This window comes from Bubalus bubalis, chromosome 23 (assembly GCF_019923935.1).
Source record: "Bubalus bubalis isolate 160015118507 breed Murrah chromosome 23, NDDB_SH_1, whole genome shotgun sequence".
Taxonomy (NCBI): domain Eukaryota; kingdom Metazoa; phylum Chordata; class Mammalia; order Artiodactyla; family Bovidae; genus Bubalus; species Bubalus bubalis.
This window is the reverse complement of record NC_059179.1, coordinates 41369275-41393800: the sequence shown is the minus strand read 5'-3', so window position 1 is coordinate 41393800 and position 24526 is coordinate 41369275. Positions and strand designations below refer to the sequence as shown.

Sequence of the window (24526 nt, the reverse complement as noted above, 5' to 3'; positions counted from 1 at the left end):
AGTGAGGCCATGCCCCATTTCCCGGGGATGAACGGTTATTTGGGTAGAGTTGACATTGGGTGAGGAGAAAAGAGAATGGGACCTGCAGACAGACGTGGCCCTTCAAGACGGCCCCAAAGCATGTTCGTGACGTTGCTTTTTCAATGGACAACCTCTGAGATGATGTTGAGGCTCATTTTAGCACTTTTCACCAAGCCAGACAGTCATGAGCCACGAGCTGTGGGCCCAGCACTGTGGGCCCAGGGACGCAGGGTGTATTAGCCTCCATATATTATTCATCATTGATATAGTCCCAGAGTTTCCTTTGCTGCTGTAAAAAATTACCACAAACTTGCTGGCTTACCACAAGCAGAATTTATTCTGCCACTGTTTGAGACCCAAATCAAGATTTCAGCAGGGCTGTGCTCTTTCAGAAGGCTTCAGGGGACAATCTGTCTGCTCCTTCCAGCTTCTGGTAACTCCAGGCATCCCTTGGCTTGTGGCTGCATGACTGCCACCTCTGTCTCTGTCTTCATGTGTCTTTACCTCTTCTCCTCTGTGTGTCGCTGGATCTAGGGACCACCTCCACGATCCAGACTGATTGCATCTTGAAATTCTTAATTTAAAGATATCTGCAAAGACCTTGTTTCCTGCAAAGGAACCTCCCATTCAGAGGTTCCAGGCATTAGGATATGAAACTACTTGGGGGTGAAAATGAAAGTGTTAGGCGCTCAGTCATGTCTGATTCTTTGTGATTCCCATGGATTGTAGCCTGCCAGGCTCCTCTGTCCATGTGATTCTCCAGACAAGAACACTGGAGTGGGTTGAAATTCCCTTCTCCAGGGGATCTTCTCAACCCAGGGATCAGACCTAGGTCTTCTGCATTGCAGGCAGGTTCTTTACCATCTGAGCCACCAAGGAAGCCATTTGTGGGTAGGGGGTTATTAGACAACCTATGCGAGGAGGAGGGTGGCATATTTGAGACTTGGCAGTTTCTCAAATAATTCTACAGTCAGGTTGGTGGAGCACGGGGCTCGCATTCTCTCTGAGGGCCTTCTGGTGTCTGGACAGAGACATTAAGCCCCAGACCCTTCCTGCCCTGGTGAGAAGGGGACTGAAAGGGGGTGCATCTTTCCAGCACCTCCTTTCATGTTCACACCACTCTCCCGAGATGGATGAGGAGGAGATGGGGCCATGGAGTCACAGTTCCCCAGTTGCCATGTGGGAGCCTGGGGTCCAAACCTGAGCTGGCCTGTTTCCAGATATGGGAGTCTGTCTGCAATACCCATACTTCTGGCAACTGCCAAGCAGTGAGTCCTTACCCGATGGGTCAGCTTCTGGTGAGAAGGTGACCTATACTCGACCTTCTTGGAGGATAGAACAAACTGAAGAGAAAGGCACACGACCCAGATCAGAGGAAAGCACGAGGGTCATTCTCTGGTGGACAGTGGAATAAAGAGGGAGAAATCTGCCCACGTCAAGGGAAGTTTTTAAGGTAAAATGGTGACCTGGGCTGACTGGGGTAGGTCTCAGCCCAGGTCTCTATGCAATAGCCCTCCTGCAGATGGAAGAGATTCTGGGGCGGGGAGAGGTGTCAGGTATGGAAACTGAGAGGTGAGCGTGGGGTAGTGTGCCCTGGTGGTGGCTGGCCATGGTGAGGTTGTGCTTTCTCCCTTTTCTTTCAGTTTGTGCTGGTCTTAGTCAGCTTGGGAAGCCATAAAAAATTAGTACAGGCTGTTAAGTGAACAATAAACATTCACTTCTCTCAACTCTGGAGACTTGACATCCAGTATATGGTTTCAAGTGATTTGATTTCGGGAAGAGCTCTCTGTGGCTTGCTCAGATGATAAAGAATCTGTCTGCAACACCGGTCAGGATTTGATCCCTGGGTCAGGAAGATCCCCTGGAGAAGGGAATGGCTATCTACTCCAGTATTCTTGCCTGGAGAATCCCATGAACAGAGAAGCCCAGCAGGCTACAGTCCATGGGTCACAAAGAATCGGACACAACTGAGCAACCAACACTTACTTTTCTCCTTGGCTTGCAGGTGGCCACCTTCCTACTGAGTCCTCACAGAGCCTCTCCTCAATGTCTATGGGGAGAGAAAGGACAGGGAGGCAGAGGGCTCTCTTCCTCTTGGTTTAAGGCCACCGATCCTGTTGGATTAGGGTCTCACCCTTATGACATCACTCATCTTTAATGACCTCCCTAAAGGCTCTGTCTCCAAATGCAGTCACGTGAGGGAAGCAGTCACAACAACTTCCATGTGAGTTGGGGAGAGACACAGTTCAGTCCACAGCTGTCCTTTTCCCTCTCCTCTCTCCTTTTCTTCCTGGCCTCATGTCCAGCCCTCAGATATTTGTCCCCCAGGGATACAGGCTGTATTGCTCCACAAACCACAGCCAGGAGCTGCAGGCGTGACACCTTGTCTCTCTGAGCCAGGAGGGGTAGCTTTTGCATAGCCATGGGCTTCAAAGCCAGGACTGGCATCTCCTGCCCACCCTCACCAGAACCCCCTTGGTTCCAGACCACAGGGAGCCCCCACAGCCTTCACGTTGGGGTGAGAAGGGGGCACAGCAAGGCAGGTGGCCCAACCCAGGGGAGTCCAGAAGCTGGACTTCAAACTCAGCTCTGTCCTCACCAGCTGGATAGTCCCAGGCAAGCTCTTGGTTCCCTGAGAGTCAGGTTTCTCATCTACAACACAGGGGAAGTTGTGAACTCTGTCCCCCTTCCCAACCCCAACACAACTGTTGTCAAGTAACTTTGGGGGAAAACCCTGGAAAGAGGCAAAACAGGAACAGGTCTAAAGGTCATTCAAAGCAGGTGAATGTGACTATAAATAAGAAACCTTGAGGTCAGGGCCATGAAGAAGATGTCTCTGCCACTTCCAAGTTCACAGGTGAGCTTTGCACATGGGGGAGTGAGATCGGGTCCTGTGGACGGTGACTCTCTGTTGCGGGTAAAGTGGTGTGAGATTCTCCAGTTCTTTCTGGCTGCATGAGGCATGTGGTTCTGGAGAAAGAGATTTGTTCACTCAGTGCACAGGGGAATGTCTTTCTCTGGGGAGAAAGGCATACTTGCTACATGTCCTCTGATGTCAGGATGTCTTCCAGGATGAGGGTGGCCTGGCAGGCCTGGCCCCTGCACTTGCCAGATAAACACAGTCAGTATCCTGTCTTTTCCCACATCTGGGGTTCTGAAAGAAAATACCATCAAGGAGAAAGGAGAAAAAGCCATTTTTCTTTGCAGGTAATGAATCTGATTTAAAAACAACTGTAGAAGGAGGGTCGGCTACTTGGTTGAAGAAGGTCTTTCAAAATGACAGAAATATGGTCCAGGATGGGGTTGACCTTGTTAAAACAAGCCTAAGGCAGAGCTGCTCATATCTGTCTTTGTGTGGCCAAGGAAGTTGTAGAAAGAGCAGAGTGTACAAAGATGCTGAAAATGGCCCATTTTTGAGACACCCTCTCTTCCTGCAGTATTCGGGATTTTATTGCCTAGAAATAGGTGGCCCAGCTATTCCTGACACAGACCAGCCTCAGTTTACTGTGACCTTCTCTTGGCTTTTTCCTTGCTGTGTGACCTTAGCTAAGATGCTTAACGCTTCTGAGCCTCCAGTGCCTCATCTTCAAAATGCAGATGAAGAGACGGACAAGGGCACCTGCCTTCTAGGCTCACTGTGAGGCTGAGGAGGGATGATGTTGCTGAGGGTCTCAGTGAGGAGGGAAACCCCTGCAGGACACACAGGCGGTGGGAACACAGGTGACCACATCACAGGGGTTTCACTGGGCCTTCCGTTTATCAGTTCTGTTTCCTTCTGGAGGTTAGGGAGATTCCTCAGGAGAAATCACCTGCAATTCGAGAGGGACTGCCCTCCCTTAAATTCCTGAACCATTAACTCAGGGTCGCTTCTGATTCCCAGAAAACACCTCATAGGCATTGAATGGTTTCCATCAGCTGAGGGCACAGCATGCCAAGCTGGAGGTGGCTGAGTGCTTGGAATTCACCTTGTCCCAGTCCCTCCTCAAAGAGGCTTGGAGAAGGGGCGCTGGAAGCTGGCCCAGTGACATACAGGGGAGTTGGTCAAAGAGTTGGGACAGGAACCCAAGTCTCTTGGCCTCCAGCATCAGGATCGTGCCTAACAAATGAGCCCTCTCTTTTCTCTCCTCTTGGCATGTTGACATCCTGCCTCAATCCTGATTAGCACAGGAGAGCAGAGGTCTAAAATGGTGCCAGTGAACTGGGCAGTGTCTGGCCTGTGGTGTGTTTCAGTTTGGTGGGGACTTGGTTCTCTGTGTTAAAATTCAGAAGATGTCACATAAACAAGCGTATCCCAAGCCTCTCCTGGAAATTCAGATGTAGGTGACATTGGCGTCGCATGGCTACCGAGCCCAGAGCACATTAGCATTTATCCCCTTTAGACCAGGCACGTGAGCCCTACCTGGCCAGACCCTACCTGGCCAGCCTCCCTTCTCAATGCACCTGCCTGGGCTCAGTGGGCCTGAGCCTGTGGTACTCAAGTAGAACAGCTCATCAGAAAACACGTCTGGGCCGCAGGTGGTTCCTGTTTTTCTGCCTCTCCTTCCTCTCAACCAGTTAACCTGGCTTCAGGTGAAAGTGAAAGCAATAAGACATCCCATTCCATAATGGTTATTTTCCTAACATCCCATTTGAAAACTGCAAACGTTCCAGAAGAAACCCTTGTTTTCTTTCCCAGTTGACCTAGTTGCAAAGGAAAAAAAAATCTCATTTTCTTAAAGAGCCACGACATTGCTGGTGTGGTGTGTGGACAGGCTGGTCAACCTTTCCATTAGGAACACTTTCCTGGGCTTTAAAAACTCAGCCATAAAGATGTGTTTTGGAATGAAGTTGGTCCTCCCCAGTGGAACCTGGGAATCTTTATTTCAAAGACTCTTTCAAAACATCTTTCTCTCTTGAAGTGCAAATATGTGTGGTTTGCGGAGTCCTCGACCATGTTTGGGGTTTGGGATTTTGCTGCATGACTCTTTTCCAACCTTTAATTTTGAAGCCGTCATCTTCTCTATTTATTTCCATGGTTAAAATGGGTATTTTCTTTTTTTTTTTTCTATTGGAAGAGGTCTGCATGAAAGGGGTCATTGTCCAACCTTCCCCTTTGGGGTACGCACAGGCCGGGGACCGTGGCAGAATCCCTAGAGTGGATGTCTCTTAAGCATGTTAATTGATATTACCTGACAACAATCAATGGCTGCGACTCAGTTTACAAATGATGAGGAGGTTGCCTTCCCAGCAGTGCTTTGCTTGTTATTCTTGTTTAGATCCTTGCCTGCCCTTTGCAGGTATGTTTGATGATCTTGATGGCTTTAGCGATCAGGAGATAGAGTTGCAGACTTATGATGGTTGTCAGGGAAAATTTGAAAAATCTGTTCTGTACCACTTATTCTATTTTCCAAGAGTTACTTGACATAGTAAGTATGAAGAGGTGGCCCACAGAAAGTGACCCAATATGGGTCCATTTGCTCCACTCATGCCAACCTCTTCAAGTCTACTATTCTTAGCTCCCTAACTCGGTCAAGACCATTCATCAGCCTCCCAAGCCAGAGACTCTAGATGTGGACTTGACTCGTCCCTCCTGTCCTCTCCAGTGTCCAGTAACCACTACTTCCTGCCCATTGCCCTCTCCTGACTCTGTCCCCTTCAGTCCCATCCCTACAACCACAGCTTTGCCTCTGCCATCTCTTCATCTCCTGACTAGCCTGGCCATCACTGTCTCTCCCCAGCCAGGTCACCCCCAACCCTGCTAGCAGTTTTAGTCCTACAAAAAAGTCATGTCTCAGCCCATTTCCTTCTCTTGCTTAAAGAACACTTTCCTGGCCCCTACTGTCTCAAGATAAAATCCAAATTCTGAAGTATGACATATAACCAACTTTTCATGTCTATCATCCACTCCCCCAACCCCCTAGGGACCTTATGTTCCTGTCACTCTGAGCCCATCCTTCCATGGACAACCTGTCCCCAAGCCAACGCTCTGTCCTCTTTACCTAGAATGGCTTTCCCCCGATGCCTTTCTTTTGCAGACTCTTTGAAGGCCTAGGTCAAATGTCACAGCCCTTGAAAGGCTTTCTTGGTCTCTTGCCGGTAGAGTTAGAACTTTTTTCAAAGCTCAGCAATAATATTTGTCATCATGTATTGTGTTTTCTCTTTTTTGGGTCTTATCTTCCCCTAGACTGAATACTGTGAAGATAGTTTTCCAGATCCTCATGGATCTCCAAATTTCTTTCACCTAGCAGAGTGTCTGGACCCATAGGAGACGTGTCAACAATACCTTATGAATTAAGTAATCATAACTTATTATAAAGTGCTTGGCATGCATCAGGGTCCATTTCAAACACTTCGTACATTGTAATTATCAAAACCACCTTTTGAGGCGTCCTTAGCATTCCAATTGCTTTTGCGATGGCAAGAGACATGGAGAGGTTATATGAGTTACCCAAGGTCATACAGAGCCATACCCAAAGCCATACAGAGAAGGCAGACCCTGTCTGCTGGCTGAATCCTGACATTAATCTGTTTTCCAGTAAATGAGTCCCACGCCAAATGCCCTGAAGTGTTGAACCTCAGGGACAAAGGCCGAGACACATTGGCCCCTTTATTATTAATTTCATCATCACACTAGTCTTTTAGGGAGTCCCTCTGAGGTCAGCAAATAGACACTGTGCAAGCCTGCAAGCCCAAGTGTGATTGAGAGTTTTTTATGTTTGTCCAGGACACAGGTTCATACATGAATGACCCAGCGTGACTCTGGCATGTGGCTGAAGTTTCCCCAGGGACACCAGGCAGGAGAGCCGAGGTAATTACCTCCTTCCTGGAAGAATGTGGATGGGGTTCATTTGTCTGGAATGTTTAGGTACAGTCTTCCCTGGAGGTGGGGACCTGAATGAGGATTCCTCCCAGAGCTAGTCCACTTTGGAGGCAGGTGGACTTGAAAGAACAGAGGACCGGGCCTCGCCAGGGTTCCAGTGCCGGTTCTGACACCAGGGGAGGCATCTGTTGCTTGTCTTTCTGGCATAATTCCGTCTTTCAACCCTTCCCAATAATCCCCACTCTCTATTTTGCTGACCTGAGTGGTCTGGGGGAATGGATTCACCTGCTAGCCCCAGGGATGGAGTGTGAGAAGAGTGAAAGTGAAAGTCCATGTCCAATTCTTTGCAAGTCCATGTGTATAGCCCACCAGGCTCCTCTGTCCATGGGATTCTCCAGGCAAGAATACTGGAGTGCGTTGCCGTTTCTTTCTCGAGGGGATCTTCTTGACCCAGGGATCAAACCCAAGTCTCCTACATTGCAGGCAGATTCTTCACCGTCTGAGCCACCAGGGAAGCCCTGGAGCATTAGAAGGCGAGGATAATCAGCACCTTCAGGCATGGACAGGAGACCCCAGCCAGTCCAATCAGAGGGCAATGAGACTTGCTTCTCCCCTGAATATGCCTGAGTAATTCTGTAACCCTGGGGGTTTGTTACAAATGCAAATTCTTAGGTCCTACCCCAGACCTACTGAGTCAGTCTCTGAGTCAGAGCCCAGGAAACAAGCCCTCCAGGTAATTCTGATGAACTCTCCAGTTTGAGAAGCTGGATAGTTTCTCTACTTCATTCAATTTACAGATGGTTAAAAAAACAAAACAAATAGGCACAAAGAAGCAAGGTGATTTGCCCAAATTTCTGCAGCCAAGCCAGGTCTCAAAGTAAGCTGTGCTTCCACCCACATCATTTAAGAGGCATCTCCATGTTTCCATCAAACTGTAAAACAGCAACAGAAATCTCTTCTCACCTTTGAAGGTCCTCCCCTCCCCAGTCTCCAGGGATGAAAATAACTTTCACTTGCTCTGAGGTTATATAAAGTGAAGCCTCACTATTGCTCACATGTTTGCGTGCCCTATCTCAGACTTGACGTCGGCTGGCCTCAAGAGACCTTGGAGTCGGTGAGGACCACGTACTGCCTGAGGAGGCAGGTCCAGCTTTGGCCCCAGCCCTAGGGCATGCTGGGAGAAAGGTGGGTGCCATCCTTTCTGGGGTCAAGGTCCTGTTCTCTTGGCTGGCTCCTTCCAATTTGATCTGGGCTCCCAGTGTTGGTTCACCACCCGAGGCTCTGCTCCGTGCGTATGTGAGGGTAGGTGGGGGTGGGGGGGCACGGCTGGTTCATGGCCAGAGTCATGGCTCCAGTCTGGAAGTCCAGGCATACCTAAGTCGTCTCTCGTGGCTCCCCAATGCCATATTAGGCTGCCCCCTCTGAAGGGTGGAATCTCTGACTCATCCTCCCCCTCCCCCCACACCCTCACACTCCTGCCAGTTTTGGCCAAGATTAGAATTCACTCAAATCTGTGGGTTCTAAGGTTTAGTGCTATTTCAGTTTGGCAAATGACTCGTCCTTGCTTCAAGTTAGAAAAAGAAGTTCTTTCCCAAAAGGAGTTTGGGAAGGATTTTCTGGATGACCCAATGGTTTGGGCAACTGAAAAGGTGATGATTTCATTGCATGTGAATTAGAAAGAAGTTGACCACTTCTGAAATGCATCCAAGTACACCCGGGGGTTAATAGATGAGAAGCAATGAGACCTTCTCATCAGAATGATAATCTAATCTACCCTCCCTGAGTGTGCTTTAAGTTTCCAGCCCTGTGCTCGGTCCTCTCTGGGCATTTTATTAACCCACACCTCAATCCCAACAGGTAGGCAAACTTGCCCCATTTAGAGATGAGAAAACTGGGGCTCAGAGAAGCCAAGTTCAGAACCTGCAGTCACAGAGCCGAGAGGTGGTGTTGGGACAGGAGCTCTGGTCTTGCCACTGTGATTGTCCTGATTCTTGGCAAGAGACAGGGGTTTTGCTCTGCTCTCCAAGACAACCAGTTGTGTGGTCCCTACCCCTTTGCTTTAGATTTGAAAGATTTGAAAGGTGAATCAGACAGGGTCCTAGGGATATGGACAACAGAACAGGAAACTGAAAATGAGGGTTGGAATCAGGGAAACGTAGACCAGCTTGGGCAGAAGGGCTGGAGCGTGGCTGCTCTGAGAGTCTTGGCAGAGGATGGAAGTTCCATCCAAGGTGCTGCCACCGGAACAAGGATCATTTCCTACTTTTGTTCCTCTGTTCACGATTCAGATTCCACGGAAAAGCTGTGTGGTGGGCTCCATCAGGCTCAGGTGCCATCTCTTGGCTGGGGAGGGCGGGGCATCTTGAATGACCCTTGCATCATACAGCTTGCAAATTTCCCAAAGGAAACCAGGATGCCATTCCTAAGACAGAGGAGGAGAGTGGGTGTTGGACTGGCTGCCAGAAAGGCAGAAACACACACCACACCAGGTGTTGGTGGGGAACCAGACAGCCCCCGGCCCTCTGGCTATGGGCTGAGTCATTTTTTTTTTTTTGTCCTTTAGCATCTCCAGGCCTGGATGCATTCCTAAGTCTGGTAACCTGAAGAAGACACAAGCCCTGCTGGCTCAGGTGGTAGAGTCCCCCTGCAATGCAGGAGACCTGGGTTCAACCCCTGGGTCAGGAAGATCCCCTGGAGGAGGGAATGGCAACCCACTCTAGTATTCTTGCCTGGAGAATCCCATGGACAGAGGAGCCATGGGGTTGCAAAGAGTCGGACACAACTGAGTGACTAACACACGAACCTGAAGACATTGGGTCCAGGCTGACAGTACATCCTGAAAGGTGGCTTTGAGAGATGGGCCATTTGTGATGATGTTGAGAGATGACAACCTGACACAACTCAGGCTCCTCCTTTGGAGCACAGCCCCTGACCTGGCTAAGCTGCACCCGAGGGGTCTGTGATGGTGGAGGGGGCGATAGGGTCATGCATACCGATTATGAGAACTCCCTGTCACTCTGCAAACTTCGAGGCTCTGGGGCAGAGAGGGCCGGGAGATAATGAGTAGGGGGTGGAACAAAATACTTCCCCCTAGCCTGCCAAGAAACACTCCAAGGATGGACAGGGAGGAAGACAGCTGGAGGGGGGGCTTAGAGGTGACTCATGCCAAGCCTTTGACTTTCAGAGCGAGACTGAGGCTGGAGAGGGGAAGACAGCACCCAAGGTGGTACCGTTGGTGACTCAGGTTCCTCCTCTGCTCTGGCTATGCCCCTCGCATTCCGTCTCCCTGCCACCCTGATCAAGTACTGACTGTGGGCACTCGGTGGATGCACTGGGACTCATGAACCTGCTTCTGCCCCCAAGGGAGTTTATTGCCCACAGCGGGGTAAGCAGAGAAGTGGAAAATCACCATGAGGGCGGAGGTGATGGGTTTTACTTCCGGGACTCAGGGGGCACCTCTCTGGCCTCTGATGGTCCCCAAACCTTGCATCTTTGTCATAAGAAACATAGTGAAGCTGTGAATAATTGAAAGAGACAGTATCTGTAGAAGAGGGTGGTGGGGAGTTGGTGTGTGTATCTGTGCAAACATGCGTCATGTGACTGAAGTCTGGGTCGTTTCTCTTTCTCTTCCTCCCTGTCAGGTGATGCTGGGAGCTGGGATTATTAGTTGGGTACTTGCTCCCAGGATGAGATCGATGATAATCATGCTTTCTGTGGTCTCATGTGTTCCCATGTTCTTGGATTGGCCAGAGCTTTTCAGAATTAAGAATTAAAAAATTTCCTAGTGTTGGCGTTCCCCCCTGGGCCTTGGCTGCTCTTGTCTGGAAGCTCAGTTTCTTTTGTCTACACCTGTTCTACCTTTACCCTGGTCCTCTAAGTCCCAGCTCAAAGGCCTCTCATGCTTCTCCATCAGAAGCCTTTTCTGCATCCAGTCCCAGGAGCCTACTTTCTGCAGAATCCGGGTGACGTGCTCGGGGCCCGATCAAGGTTTGACTCTTCAGAGGGCCACCTGCTTTGATGTCTCAGGCAGCTCAGTGGTTAAAGATTCTGCCTGCCATGCAGGAGGTGCAGGAGATGTGGGCTTGATCCCTGGGTCAGGAAGATTCACTGGAGGAGAGCCTGGCAACCCACTCGAGTATTCTTGCTTGAAGAAGCCCATGCACAGAGGAGCCTGGAGGGCTACAGTCCATGGGTCGCAGACAGTCAGACACGACTGAAGCGACTGACACAACGAGTGCATGGGGCCATCTGCTTACAGTGAGGATAAATGATTAATTGAACCCTGTCTCAGCTGGACCCCCAGTGTTTGCCCATCTGCCTTCTCTTTATAAGTGCACCCCCAAATAGCTCCTGCCCAGAAATGCTTTACACACTTGCCAAATAAATATCTTGGTTCCATTCTGGGGCCACAAAATCATTCAAAGTAGAAATCATTGCTTTGCTGAAGTGGAATTTGGCAAGTATGTAGTGGCCGTGGCCGCATGGCAGATTTAAATTTGAATTTCAAGCCCCAGATCTCTCACTTAAAGACTATGCGACACTGGGCCAGCTACTGAACTTCAGTGAGCCTTAGTTTGCATGCATGCATGCTAAGTCACTTGAGTCGTATTTGACTCTTTGTGACCCTATGGACTGTAGCCTACCAGGCTCCTCTGTCCACGGGGATTCTCCAAGGCAAGAATACTGGAGTGGGTGGCCATGCCCTCCTCCAAAGGATCTTCCTGACCCAGGGATCAAGCCTGCGTCTCCTACATCTCCTGCATTGGCAGGCAGGTTACATACCACTAGTGCCACCTGGAAAGCTCAAGCCTTAATTTACTGATCTGTAAAATGGACAGAATTCTGATGTGTATTTCACTGGAAGTATGTGAGAATCAAGAGTACAAATATTAAAGTGTTAGGTAAACCCCAAACTACTGAGCAAATACTAGGTATTATGATTACATAGTCCCTTGCTATGGTAAGAAAAGACAGACTAACTCAAATCTTAGTGCCTGGGCCTAATCTTTATGATAAAAAGAAAAAAGCAAAGAAAGAAATTTAGTAACCTGTGGTCCTTGGCTGTTTTCTTGTGAAAAAATAAAGTGAAAATTCAACAAGAAAGGCCTGGGAAACTAGAACTGATTAGATAGGTCTCCACAGAGGTCCCCGGTCCTTTCCCAGGAGGGTGGGCAAACGTTATCTCAGGGCTCAAACAGAACATGTGTTGACTTTCCAAGTGGGTATTCCCCCACCCACAGAAAAACCTGGCCTGGAGGCGTGTCCTGGCTGATGCTGTCTTCAGGGAGTGCCTGGTACAAAGGAAAGAAGTGGGAACACGATGGCATGCAGAGCAGTGGAGGGAGCCATGTGGAGGCCAGGCTGGGCATGCTGGGAACTTTGCCTTCCTTTAAAGGGGCTCACCCATTCCAGCAGCAGGACGGGGCACTTAAAACACTGTTCTCTTATCTGATTCTTACCCAGAGAACAATGTGGCGATGCTTGCCAATATGTGAAAGGGGAATGGCACGAGGAAGGGGTTTATTCCAGTTCCCCCTGGTCTTAGGATGGGGAGACTGAGGGCTCAGTGTGATGAAGTTGTGGTAAGCTGAGCTGACCTCAGAGAGAGAGGTGTTGACACAGAGGCTGTAAGTCCCCAGGGAAGATGATGGGGTACTGCAGAGAGAATCCCCCCATAAAAGGGGATGAAGATGAGATAAAGGGTCATTTAGCCTCGGGTTCTCCAGCTTTGAGATTTGTGGTTAAAATACTAACAGTTCAGTTCAGTTCAGTCGCTCAGTCATGTCCGACTCTTTGTGACCCCATGAATTGCAGCACGCCAGGCCTCCTTGTCCATCACCAACTACTGGAGCCTATCCAAACCCATGTCCATTGAGTTGGTGATGCCATCAAACCATCCTATCCTCTGTCATCCCCTTCTCCTCCTGCCCTCAATCTTTCCCAGAATCAGGGTCTTTTCAAATGAGTCAGCTCTTCCCATCAGATGGCCAAAGTATTGGAGTTTCAGCTTCAACATCAGTCCTTCCAATGAACACCCAGGACTGATCTCCTTTAGGATGGACTGGTTAGACCTCCTTGCCATCCAAGGGACTCTCAAGAGTCTTCTCCAACACCACAGTTCAAAAGCATCAATTCTTTGGTGCTCAGCTTTCTTTATAGTCCAACTCTCACATCCACACATGACTACTGGAAAAACCATAGCCTTGACTAGATGGACCTTTGTTGGCAAAGTAATGTCTCTGCTTTTTAATATGCTGTCTAGGTTGGTCATAACTTTCCTTCCAAGGAGTAAGCATCTTTTAATTTCATGGCTGCAGTCACCATCTGCAGTGATTTGGGAGCCCAAAAAAATAAAGTCAGCCACTGTTTCCACTGTTTCCCCATCTATTTCCCATGAAGTGATGGGACTGGATGCCATGATCTTAGTTTTCTGAATGCTGAGTTTTAAGCCAACTTTTTTCACTTTCCTCTTTCACTTTCATCAAGAGGCTCTTTAGTTCTTCTTCACTTTCTGCCATAAGGGTGGTGTCATTTGCATATCTGAGGTTATTGATATTTCTCCTGGATATCTGATTCCAGCTTGTGCTTCTTCCAGCCCATGTTTCTCATGATGTACTCTGCATATAAGTTAAATAAAGGGTGACAATATATAGCCTTGACGTACTCCTTTTCCTATTTGGAACCAGTCTGTTGTTCCATGTTCAGTTCTAACTGTTGCTTCCTGACCTGCATACAGATTTCTCAAGAGGCAGGTCAGGTGGTCTGGTATTACCATCTCTTGAAGAATTTTCCACAGTTTATTGTGATCCACAGTCAAAGGATTTGGCATAGTCAATAAAGCAGAAATAGATGGTTTTTCTGGAACTCTCTTGCTTTTTTGATGATCCAGGGATGTTGGCAATTCGATCTCTGGTTCCTCTGCCTTTTCTAAAACCAGATTGAATATCTGGAAGTTCATGGTTCACATATTGCTGAAGCCTGGCTTGGAGAATTTTGAGCATTACTTTACTAGCGTGTGAGATGAGTGCCATTGTGCTGTAGTTTGAGCATTCTTTGGCATTGCCTTTCTTTGGGATTGGAATGAAAACTGACCTTTTCCAGTCCTGTGGCCACTGCTGAGTTTTCCAAATTTGCTAACATACTGAGTGCAGCACTTTCACAGCATCATCTTTTAGGATTTGAAATAGCTCAACTGGAATTCCATCACTTCCACTAGCTTTATTATAGGGGACTGGAATGCAAAAGTAGGAAGTCAAGATACACCTGGAGTTACAGGCAAATTTGGCCTTGGAGTACAGAATGAAGTAGAGCAAAGGCTAATAGAGTTTTGCCAGGAGAATGCACCGGTCATAGCAAACACCTTCTTCCAACAACTCAAGAGAAGACTCTACACATGGACATCACCAGAGGGCCAATACCGAAATCAGATTGATTATATTCTTTGCAGCCGAAGAAGGAGAAGCTCTATACAATCAGCAAAAACAAGACTGGGAGCTGACTGTGGCTCAGATCATAAACTCCTTATTGCCAAATCAGACTTAAATTGAAGAAAACCACTGGACCAATCAGGTACGACCTAAATCAAATCTCTTATGATTATACAGTAGAAGTGAGAAATAGATTTAAGGGACTAGAACTGATAGAGTGCCTGATGAACTATGGATGGAGGTTCGTGACATTGTACAGGAGACAGGGATCAAGACCCTCCGCAAGAAAAAGAAATACGAAAAAGCAAAATGGCTGTCTGAGGAGGCCTTACAAATAGCTGTGAAAAGAAGAGAAGTAAAAGGCAAAGGAGAAAAGGAAAGATATACACATTTGAATGCAGAGTTCCAAAGAATAGCAAGGAGAGATAAGAAAGCCTTCCTCAGTGATCAATACAAAGAAATAGAGGAAAACAACAGAATGGGAAAGACTAGAGATCTCTTCAAGAAAATTAGGAATACCAAGGGAACATTTCATGCAAAGATGGGCTCGATAAAGGACAGAAATGGTATGGACCTAACAGAAGCAGAAGGTATAAAGAAGGGGTGGCAAGAATACACAGAAGAACTGTACAAAAAAGAGCTTCACGACCCAGATAATCATGGTGGTGTGATCAGTCACCTAGAGCCAGACATCCGGGAATGTGAAGTCAAGTGGGCCTTAGGAAAATACCAACAAGCACCTTCTAAAGATGAAATCTATCAGAATGTATGGTCTTCTGCACTGTAGATCCACCAGTGCAGGGAATTAGGCTCTCTGGATCTCCACTGGGTCCTCAGTTCCTCCCATATAGGCCCTGCACACGTAGTTATTAGTTGGATGATCAATAAGTGATCAGAGTCTAGTGGTTAAGTGTGTTGGATTGCTTGGATCTAATCATAGCCCTATTTCCTGCTACCTGTATGGTGCTCGCAAATTTTTTAGCCTCTCTTTGCCCTCGTTTATGAAATGGGGCTGTAAATGTACTTCATAGGTGGCTGTGGTCTTCAAATGAGATGAGATGTGCAAACTCCTTAGCATAATGTCCAGCCTGTAGAGAGAATCCAAGGGAAATTAGCATGGAGATTGTCATGAACTTTGGTGGGGCCATAGTACTTGCTCTGGCCAATGAAATATGTGAAGTGATGTGTTAGACTTCATAAGTGAGAACTCTTTACTATGTTCCCTTCCCCTCCCATGGCCTCTGTGGAAGTGCACAGTGAATGATCCCTGTGTCCCCCATGAATACAAGGAGCAGGGGTCCCCCCTGACTACTGCCTCCCTGCACTAGGCAGTGATGGAGTGAAATAAACTTTTGGGTGGCTAAGCCTCTCAAATAAGGGATGTTTGTTACTGTATCATTGCCTAACTTCTCCTGACTGATTCAATCCCTCTTTTCAGTTTTAGGATGCAGATGCCAAGGATAATTCTCTTCATTCAAGACTCACACACTTTATTTTCTGAAAAGAGGCAACGTGATAGGATGGCCAGAGCCCAAGTTCTTATACAATAGACCTGGGTTTGAATCCTGCCATGTTGCTGTTTGGCTCTGTCTTTTTAGGCAGGCTGTTTTATTTCTCAAAGCTTTAGTGCCCACATCACTTCTGCTTGGTTGGGTTGTGGGGGCTCCAGGAGCTGGAGGAGTGCCTGGCACAGGCTGGCAAGTCTCCCACGTTTGGTGCTGACAGGCTGTGATCAAGGTTGCTCATGAGAACTTCTAGTGTAGCTGCAGCTCATCCCCTCCTCCTGGGCTCGAGAGACATCTGTAATCGTTGCTCAGAATCCTGCTCTAACCATGTGACAGCAGCTGACATGTACGCTTTGCCCCATGGAACCACTGTCCACCCTCCCCACTTCTCTCTGCCCCAGAAATTGGCACAAATGGACACAGATGCCAACCACTGGCCTCCACTGGGTGTGGGACCAGAGGAAAGGAAGAGAGAGTTTGGGGTGTTTATTCCTTCTGTATCTTCCATATCTTCTAGCTACCTCCCTGTGAGGTCAGCTCAGGCTGGCATTGCCATTGGACCCTGGGGCCCTGCTTCTCTCAAGGTAGCCTCTCCACACAGGGCTGCCCTGGTGTAGGATAACTGCATCTGAAGCTGTTAAGGGCTGTGCTGTTGCTAAGTTGCAGCGCTGTCTCTGGGGGTCTTCTCACTCCACCCACAACCCTTCTGATATGATCCTATCTTCAGTGCACTGTCCAGTTCTTGCCAAGTCCCGAGGATGTCTCTGTCCTCAGCACTCTCTCCTTTCCTCTCTCACCTCCTGTGTTCTCTCTTGCCAGTCTTGCTTCCTTGGACAGAGCCTTCTTTTCTCATAGCAGACTGGCTTGGCCCCTTCTCTGTGCCTTATCTTTCCAGTTATGTTACGAGCATCTTCTTTAAAGGCAGAACCTCTCAGGTCTCTCTTGGGCTCTGCCCAGAGTGACTGGAGGACTCTCCTCTCACCTGAAGCTTGTATAAAAGTACAGATGCCTGGGTTCTGCCCAGACCTATTGTATCCAGATCTCTAGGTGGGGCCTAGGATTGGGATGAGCAGAAGTGGGTTGAAAGCAATAGAGGCTGAAGTTCCCTGATGGCCAACTGGTTAGGAATCTGGGCTTTCACTGCCATGGCCCAGGTTCAATCCCTGGTAGGGGAATTGGGATTCCCCAAGCTGAGTGCCATGGCAACAGAGGAGACGGTCAGTAACTGTGATACACCAAGGCCCTGTTGGAGCTTCCCAGGTGGCTGGACGAGAGGAGCCTAGCGAGCTACAGTCCATAGGGTTGCAAAAAGTTGGACACGATTGAACACAAGCAAGTATTAAGTAAGTAAGTGCCTGTTAATTATATTATGCTTGTTTGATTTTGGATATTATTGCTTTCATGTATGCAAACTCATTCCATATGGACATGTATGCCTGGTGTGTGTGTGTGTATAGAAGCAGGCGGGCTAAGTCTGCTAAACATGCCATAGAAACGCTCCTCCAGAGCCTTCGTTCATGCTACTCTCTTATAAGAATAGACGAGAAATACCCTTCCTCTGCTCATGCAAATTCCCCTACCTTTCAAGGCCTACTGGCTTCAGCTGACCATTGCCTGAGGTTTGCAGAGAAGGGGAAGGTCCTCTTTGATATTTGCTGTGATTTCATGCCCAACTGTACAGGAACAATAGTGCTATATACTCATTTTAAAAATGGGAACTCAGCTTTAAACTTTCTTTTTCCTCCTTCTTTGCACTGTTTATTGACTATCTATGCCAGTGACCATAGGTACTTTTCTTATATGTCAAGTCATTAATCTTTGCAACCACCCCATGAAGTAAACATTACTATCACCATTCAACAGATAAAGAAGCCGAGGCTCTGGATGGGTGGGGGGTAAATAACTCATCCAAATGGCAGGAGGTTGGGTTTTCAACAGAGGTCTGTCTAACTCCAGGCTATTTGCTGTTAATCGGACCAAGCTCTTTGGTTTCAGGACTCCTTTGCATTCTTAAGAATTATTGAAGATTCCAAAAAAACTTTGTTAATCTGGGTTATGTCTTTCGATGTACCATATTAGAAAATAAAACCAGAAAAAGCACAAGTATTTGCTTCACATAAATTAACAGTAATAATCCCATTATATATTATACATGTAACTTTTTAAGTGAAAATTAGCACTATTTTCCAAAAGAAGAAAGAGTGAAAAGTGGTATTAAAAAAAAATATTTTGTAAAACTATTGCCTGCCTTAATGGAAGACCTCTGAACCCTTGTACTCGCTTATGCATTAAGTCTATTGCAATACAAATCCTGTAGCTTCTGGGAAACTCCACTGTACACTTTGGAGACAATACAAGTGAAAAGGCAGATAATTTTTAGTATTGTTACGGAAATCATTTGAAACCCATGTAACCCTGGGAAGGTCTTGGAGACCCCTGGGGGTGCACGGGTAGTACTTTGAGAACCATAGCTCTAAGTTGATAAGTTCTGCCTGCTCTTTGCATTCTTACTGCTTTTTGTTACCTGTCTGCCCTTGGCACAGGTTGGACTCCATGCATACCCATCCATCAATGGGTAATGTGAAGGGAGGAAACGGATGCAGTGCGCAGTGTGCATCCATCCTTCACCACCAGAAATGGGCAGCCCCTGAGCTTGGCTCTGACGCTGGGCTCCTGGAGAGAGGCTGCCATGGTCCAGTGAGCAGCCCAGGTTCTCCAGGCTGGACAGGGCACATGGGAGGTACGGAGTGTTCCCGACCATGTTTCATGAGAATGTGCGAGCTCAGCTTGATGATGAGTCTATGACTGGAATGAATCGCCTCCATTTATTTTCAAGGGAAGAAAGAGAAAAAGATACAAATGTCCTTAGTAAATTAGGGATCAAAACACATTACTGGGGACTTGCTGGCAGTCCAGTGGTTCAGACTCCATGCCCTCAAAACAAGGAACACGAACTTGATCCCTGGTTGGGGAACTAAGATCCCTACATGCTATACGGTACAGCCAAAAAGAAAGAAAGAAATTATTCACAAAGTCAAATAGTGTGTTAGTCACTCAGTCATGTCCGACTCTTTGTGACCCACATGGACAGTAGCCCACCAGGCTCCTATGTCCATGGAATTCTCCAGGTTAAAATACTGGAGTGGGTTGCCATTTCCTTCTCCAGGGGATCTTCCCAACCCAGGGATTGAACACAGGTCTCCTGCATTATCAGCAGATTCTTTACCATCTGAGCCACCAGGAAAGCCCTAGGGTGATGTAAGTAGCAAAAAAAAATATTCCTGTTAATTTTGTGAGAAAGGAGGGATAGGTGGAGCCGAGGGGGGTTTTTAGGGCAGTAAAGTTATTCTGCATGATTCGATGATGGTAAATACAGGTCATCACACATTTGCCCAAGCCCATAGGGTGTACAACACCAAGAGTGAGTCCTAATGTCAACTATGATTTTAGCAAATAATAATGTCAGTACATCGCTTTTAACAAATGAGCTACACTAACTCAAGATGCTCGTGATACAAGAGAATGAGGAGAGAGTAGGAGTTTACGTGGGAACTCTCTGTACTTTCCAATCATGTTTCTGTAAACCTAAAACTGCTCTTAACAAAACAAAGCAAAACCAAACATCACTGCTGGTCTGGGTCTTAGTAGAGGATCTTTGTGGGATGGGGCCTGGAGTGGCCCAGAGGAAACCCCCAAACCACTGTCCTGACCATGCCACAGCCTGGGAAACTGTGCCCATTCACACACTGTGACCCCAGACAAGACGTTCTCTTGGGATCTTTCTCCCAATGCCTGTAGCTCCCAAGAGTCTACGGTAGCATCAGTTAGGATTTGGAGGGTGTAATTCTGAGGGTGAGACTAGTAATTAGAGGATTGTTTAAAAGACTCCTGGCGTTGTTTAATTACTTGAGAACCATCAGCCCATCATCACAGGGATAATAGCCCCTCTAGAGCACAGTGAAGCAACAACACTGTGTCTATGGCTGGGGAATCTCCTGTGATGGGGTCTGGGAGGAAGCCCCAGCACTTCTGCTCAGGCTGCTTGGGACTCGGGCCAGGAATTCAACAGGAAGATGTTTGGTGATCACAGGAGGAGTCAGAAGATGTGACCGGCTGAGATGTAACTGCTGGGAGTTGATCACCAGCTCAGACAGACAAGCTTTGGCTTGCTATAAAAAAATACCCGCCTTTCCCACTGAGTCTTTAAAGCAAGCCAAGTAGGGAGAATGGAATTTGTTGTTGCCATCTTCAGGGATGTGTGGCCTGGGATGGAGGAGGCAAGGGAGGCACCCAGAGCGCCAGTGTTTAGGAGATTCAGGGAGTGCAGACTTGGTACCCAAGAGCCTTTTGCACCCCAGGTACTTGGCTTCCAGCTCCCTAGTTGTGGCCCTGGCCTATGGTGTGCCTTACGTTGATAACGAGTTTAATCTTCAGAAGTGTCACCTGTCTTCACCACACCTGAGTCCTGTGCACTATAAATAGTTCTCCACGTGGGCTCCACAATGCCTTTCTCCAGTGCCTCTCCTTCCCCAGCTCCTTTGGGGCTGGCAGTCTCAGGAAATGAGCTTGACTCTGGAAGGTTTCTTCCACAGCCCAATGAACACACAGGCTCTCAGATAAAAATATGCTTGGGAGACAATAAGTGGTTGTTTTGAGATTGAAAGCGGAGACCCTAGTGACAAGGCACGGGGGAGGCTTTTCTAAGACTTTCTACTTTGGGGGTGGGGAGTGTTCAGGGGGCTGTTTGTACGGAAAGGTATGGAGGTGACCCTCTCAAGGAATTTGTTTGGTTTCTTTTTGGGTTCTCTGTTTGCTCAAACTTAATTAGTAATATTATAACTTTCAATTTAATCATTGACCTAAATGAATTGTATTTTTATCTCAGCAGGAGCCTGGCTGGGGCTGCAAGAAGCAGCTGTGGCAGCTGAGTGAGAGGGGAAACTCTTACTAGAATATTTGGGCTGGCAAGTGACACCACTTCTGCTCTGAGATAAGATGGAGACTTTTCCAAGCTATGTTTTAAAATCATAAAAAAACAGAGTCTCCTGCTGGAGATAAGATATTAGTTGGTGTGGAGCATCTGGGAGCTGTAAAAGAGGAGGGTTATACCAGCATTACTGAGGTTATTACTGAAACCAAGATTATAAGTAATTAAAGTTTTGAAAGTTTTCTCCAGGTACACAATAGACTACTCAGTATGTTGGATTCTTGAGCTGGGGTCAGGTTAACTATTAAAAGAGGATGAAAAGTATTTCTAACAAACCTGACATTTATTTAAAACCTACCCTATTCCTGCTGTTTTAGCAGATATCGCTTTAAGCTATGGCTCTTTTTCTGGCTCTCGGGACTTCTAATGTTGATTCACTTCCATGCCTAGTTTCATGGTGCTTTACCTCATTTCGATGTTAAATTAGTCTTCTCGTTATCATGCTGGAATGGATGTTCTTCACCACGCTGCATCCTGGGATCCAACAGACTCACAGCCTTTGGAGAAATGAGGACCAACCATCATAGCATTTCTTCTCCAACTATAACTCCCTTTGCTAGAAGCAAATGCTGGGCTTGCACGGGAGATTCTTGTCCCCCCCGCCCCCTTTTTTTCCTCAGAAAGAGCAAATTGCATTTTTCATTGCAGGAACACACAAGCCCTGACTTTCATGTGCCTAAAATGTTCTTTAATCGGTGTCTTCTTTCAGTATCTTTGATCTGCAGGATGTAATCACATTTTCCTTGAAGATATAAATCATCCAAAAAAAAAACCAGAAGAGGAGAAAATGCCCTTAAATAGCTTCTCAAAGTGAATTAAAAATGTAAATTAATTATTTTGTATTATTTCCTATGTCTCCCATCTCCATCTCCTGTTTTAATCTTGCCTTAACATCATCTGTGCTGGTCACCCTGGATCTTAGATAAGATACTTCATTCACAAAGGAAATTTTTAACTTGCTTAAATTGGCATGGGATGACTTTCGCAGGATCAGAGGATTTAAATTTGTTTTTTAAATGTCTGTTTTTAATGTTTTTATTTTTGTGTTCATTGATAAATGGATGAACAAACTGTGATATATATATTTATATATATATAAATTATATATATTATATATAATTATATGTATTATTTTATTATATAAAATAATATATATAGATATAAATATTATTCAACCTTGGGGGAAAAAAAAGAAATTTTGCCATTTGTGACAAACACATGTGAATCTGAAGGACTTATGCCAAGTGAAATAAGCCAGCCACAGAAAGACAAATGCTGTCTGTCTGACCTCATTCATGAGCTAAGTCATTTCAGTTATGTCTGACTCTTTGTGACCCTGTGGACCATAGCCCGCCAGGCTCCTCTGTCCACAGTATTCTCCTTGCAAGAATACTGGAGTGGGTTGCCATGCCTTCCTTCAGGAGATCTTCCTGACCCAGGGATGGAACCAGAGTCTCCTAGGTCTCCTGCATTGGCAGGCAGGTCCTTTACCACTAGAGCCACCTGGAAAAACCTACCTCACTCATAGGTGGAATCTAAAATAGTCCAGCAGCTAGAAGTCCAGAGTGGAGTGGTGGCTGCCAGGAGTTGGGGGTGGAGGAAACCCAGAGATGTTGGTCAAAGGGTATAAACTTTCAGTTACGCAAGATGAGTAAGTGCTGAAGATCTAATGTACAGCAGCTGACTATAGTGAACAATACTTTATTGTATATTTGTGTTTGCTAAGACGGTAAATCTTAAGTGTTCTCACCACACACACACACATACACACAGACATAATTATGTGAGGTCATGGGTATGCTAATTTGCTTGATTGCAGTGATCATTTCACAATGTATACACAAATCATACATCAAATTGTACATCTTAAATACGTACAACTTTCATTTGTCAATTGCCACCTCACAATTACCAAAACTAAAAAAAGAAAAAAAAAAACCCCAAGAAATTTAAAAATGAAACAAAATAAGTTTTAGCAATTATTTAATCAAACACATGCCAAAGTGTTCAGGAGTTTTTGTGTTGCAGATACCAGGAATCTGCTCAAGAAATAAGGAGACACTATGGAAAAGACAGAGGGGTGACTCTTAGGATAGAAGGAGGGCCAGACAACTTCAGGGCTCAGGAACAGGACCTGGGACCTCTTCTGGCAACCTCAGAAGGTTGTCTACCCTGGATGAGCTGTGCTATCCATATCTTTGAGGTTGCATCTTTAGAGCTTATAGCCAAAAAGAAAGAAGGATGTTTCCAGTTAAATATCCTGGAAACATAGTTAAAAAACCATCCAGGAGGAGGGCTCATTTTACTGAACTTGGGTCAGATGCTCACCTAGCCCAGGGATGCTACCAGAACAATGGGGGCAGGCATCAAGCCAGCAGCCACAGAGCTCTCTCTTAAAGGGGAGACACTCCTGGTCCCCAGAAAGTTCATGTGACTAGGACTGTCCCTCAGGGGAGTTGCAGAGTTGCCCCCTCACCTCCTGATGCACTTTTCCTATCACACAGGGTAACTTCATCCCCTACTTGCCAAAATGCCCCCTCCCCCATTCTTTCTGTGATGAAAAATGAGCAAAGAGTAAAATACAATGATGCCATGGCCAACTGAAACCTTCAATTAACCAAAAATCGGGTTTTCATTCAACTTCAGGGGAAAACAGAAGAAAGTCTTGGGGACTCACTTCACAATCTCATTCTTGGGGTAAGTTCCAGGGGGTGCCTATTTTTCCAGATATCTTTTGTATGCCTTTTAAATTGTGATAAAATATACGTAACCTAAAATTTACCATTCAGTTCAGTTCAGTTCAGTTGCTCAGTCGTGTCTGACTCCTTGCGACCCCATGAATCGCAGCACGCCAGGCCTTCCTGTCCATCACCAACTCCCGGAGTTCACTCAGACTCACGTCCATCGAGTCAGTGATGCCATCCAGCCATCTCATCCTCTGTCGTCCCCTTCTCCTCCTGCCCCCAATCCCTCCCAGCATCAGAGTCTTTTCCAATGAGTCAACTCTTCGCATGAGGTGGCCAAAGTACTGGAGTTTCAGCTTTAGCATTATTCCTTCCAAAGAAATCCCAGGGCTGATCTCCTTCAGAATGAACTGGTTAGATCTCCTTGCAGTCCAAGGGACTCTCAAGAGTCTTCTCCAACACCACAGTTCAAAAGCATCAATTATTCGGCGCTCAGCTTTCTTCACAGTCCAACTCTCACATCCATACATGACCACTGGAAAAACCATAGCCTTGACTAGACGGACCTTTGTTGGCAAAGTAATGTCTCTGCTTTTGAATATGCTATCTAGGTTGATCATAACTTTCCTTCCAAGGAGTAAGCGTCTTTTAATTTCATGGCTGCAGTCACCATCTGCAGTGATTTTGGAGCCCAAAAAAATAAAGTCTGACACTGTTTCCACTGTTTCCCCATCTATTTCCATTATAAGTGTGTAATTCCATAGCATTAGGTATATTCACCACAATCCATTTCATCATGCTAAACATAACTGCTCATTAAATAATAATCTCCCCCGTCACCAGGCCCAGCCCCTGGTGTCCTACTTTCTGTTTCTACAAATGTGCCTTGTCCAGATTCCTCAAGGCTTCCCTTTTGGCTCAGAAGTAAAGAATCTGCCTGCAATGCAGGTGACCTGGGTTCAATCTCTGGGTTGGGAAGATCCCCTGGAGAAGGAAATGGCAACCCACTCTAGTATTCTTGCTGGAGAATTCCATAAACAGAGGATCCTGGTGGGCTACAGTGTTTGGGCTCGCAAAGAGTTGGATACGACTGAGCGACTACC

The 24526-nt window shown here is 46.7% G+C and overlaps 1 long non-coding RNA gene across 1 annotated transcript; it reads left to right on the top strand.

The window, feature by feature from the left end:
* Positions 1–7242: 7242 nt before the first annotated feature.
* LOC123331350 lies at positions 7243–16777 on the top strand. Its single transcript, XR_006547932.2, has 3 exons — positions 7243–8005; positions 10005–10205; positions 15686–16777. It is a non-coding gene; the product is annotated as an uncharacterized LOC123331350 (long non-coding RNA).
* Positions 16778–24526: the final 7749 nt, after the last annotated feature.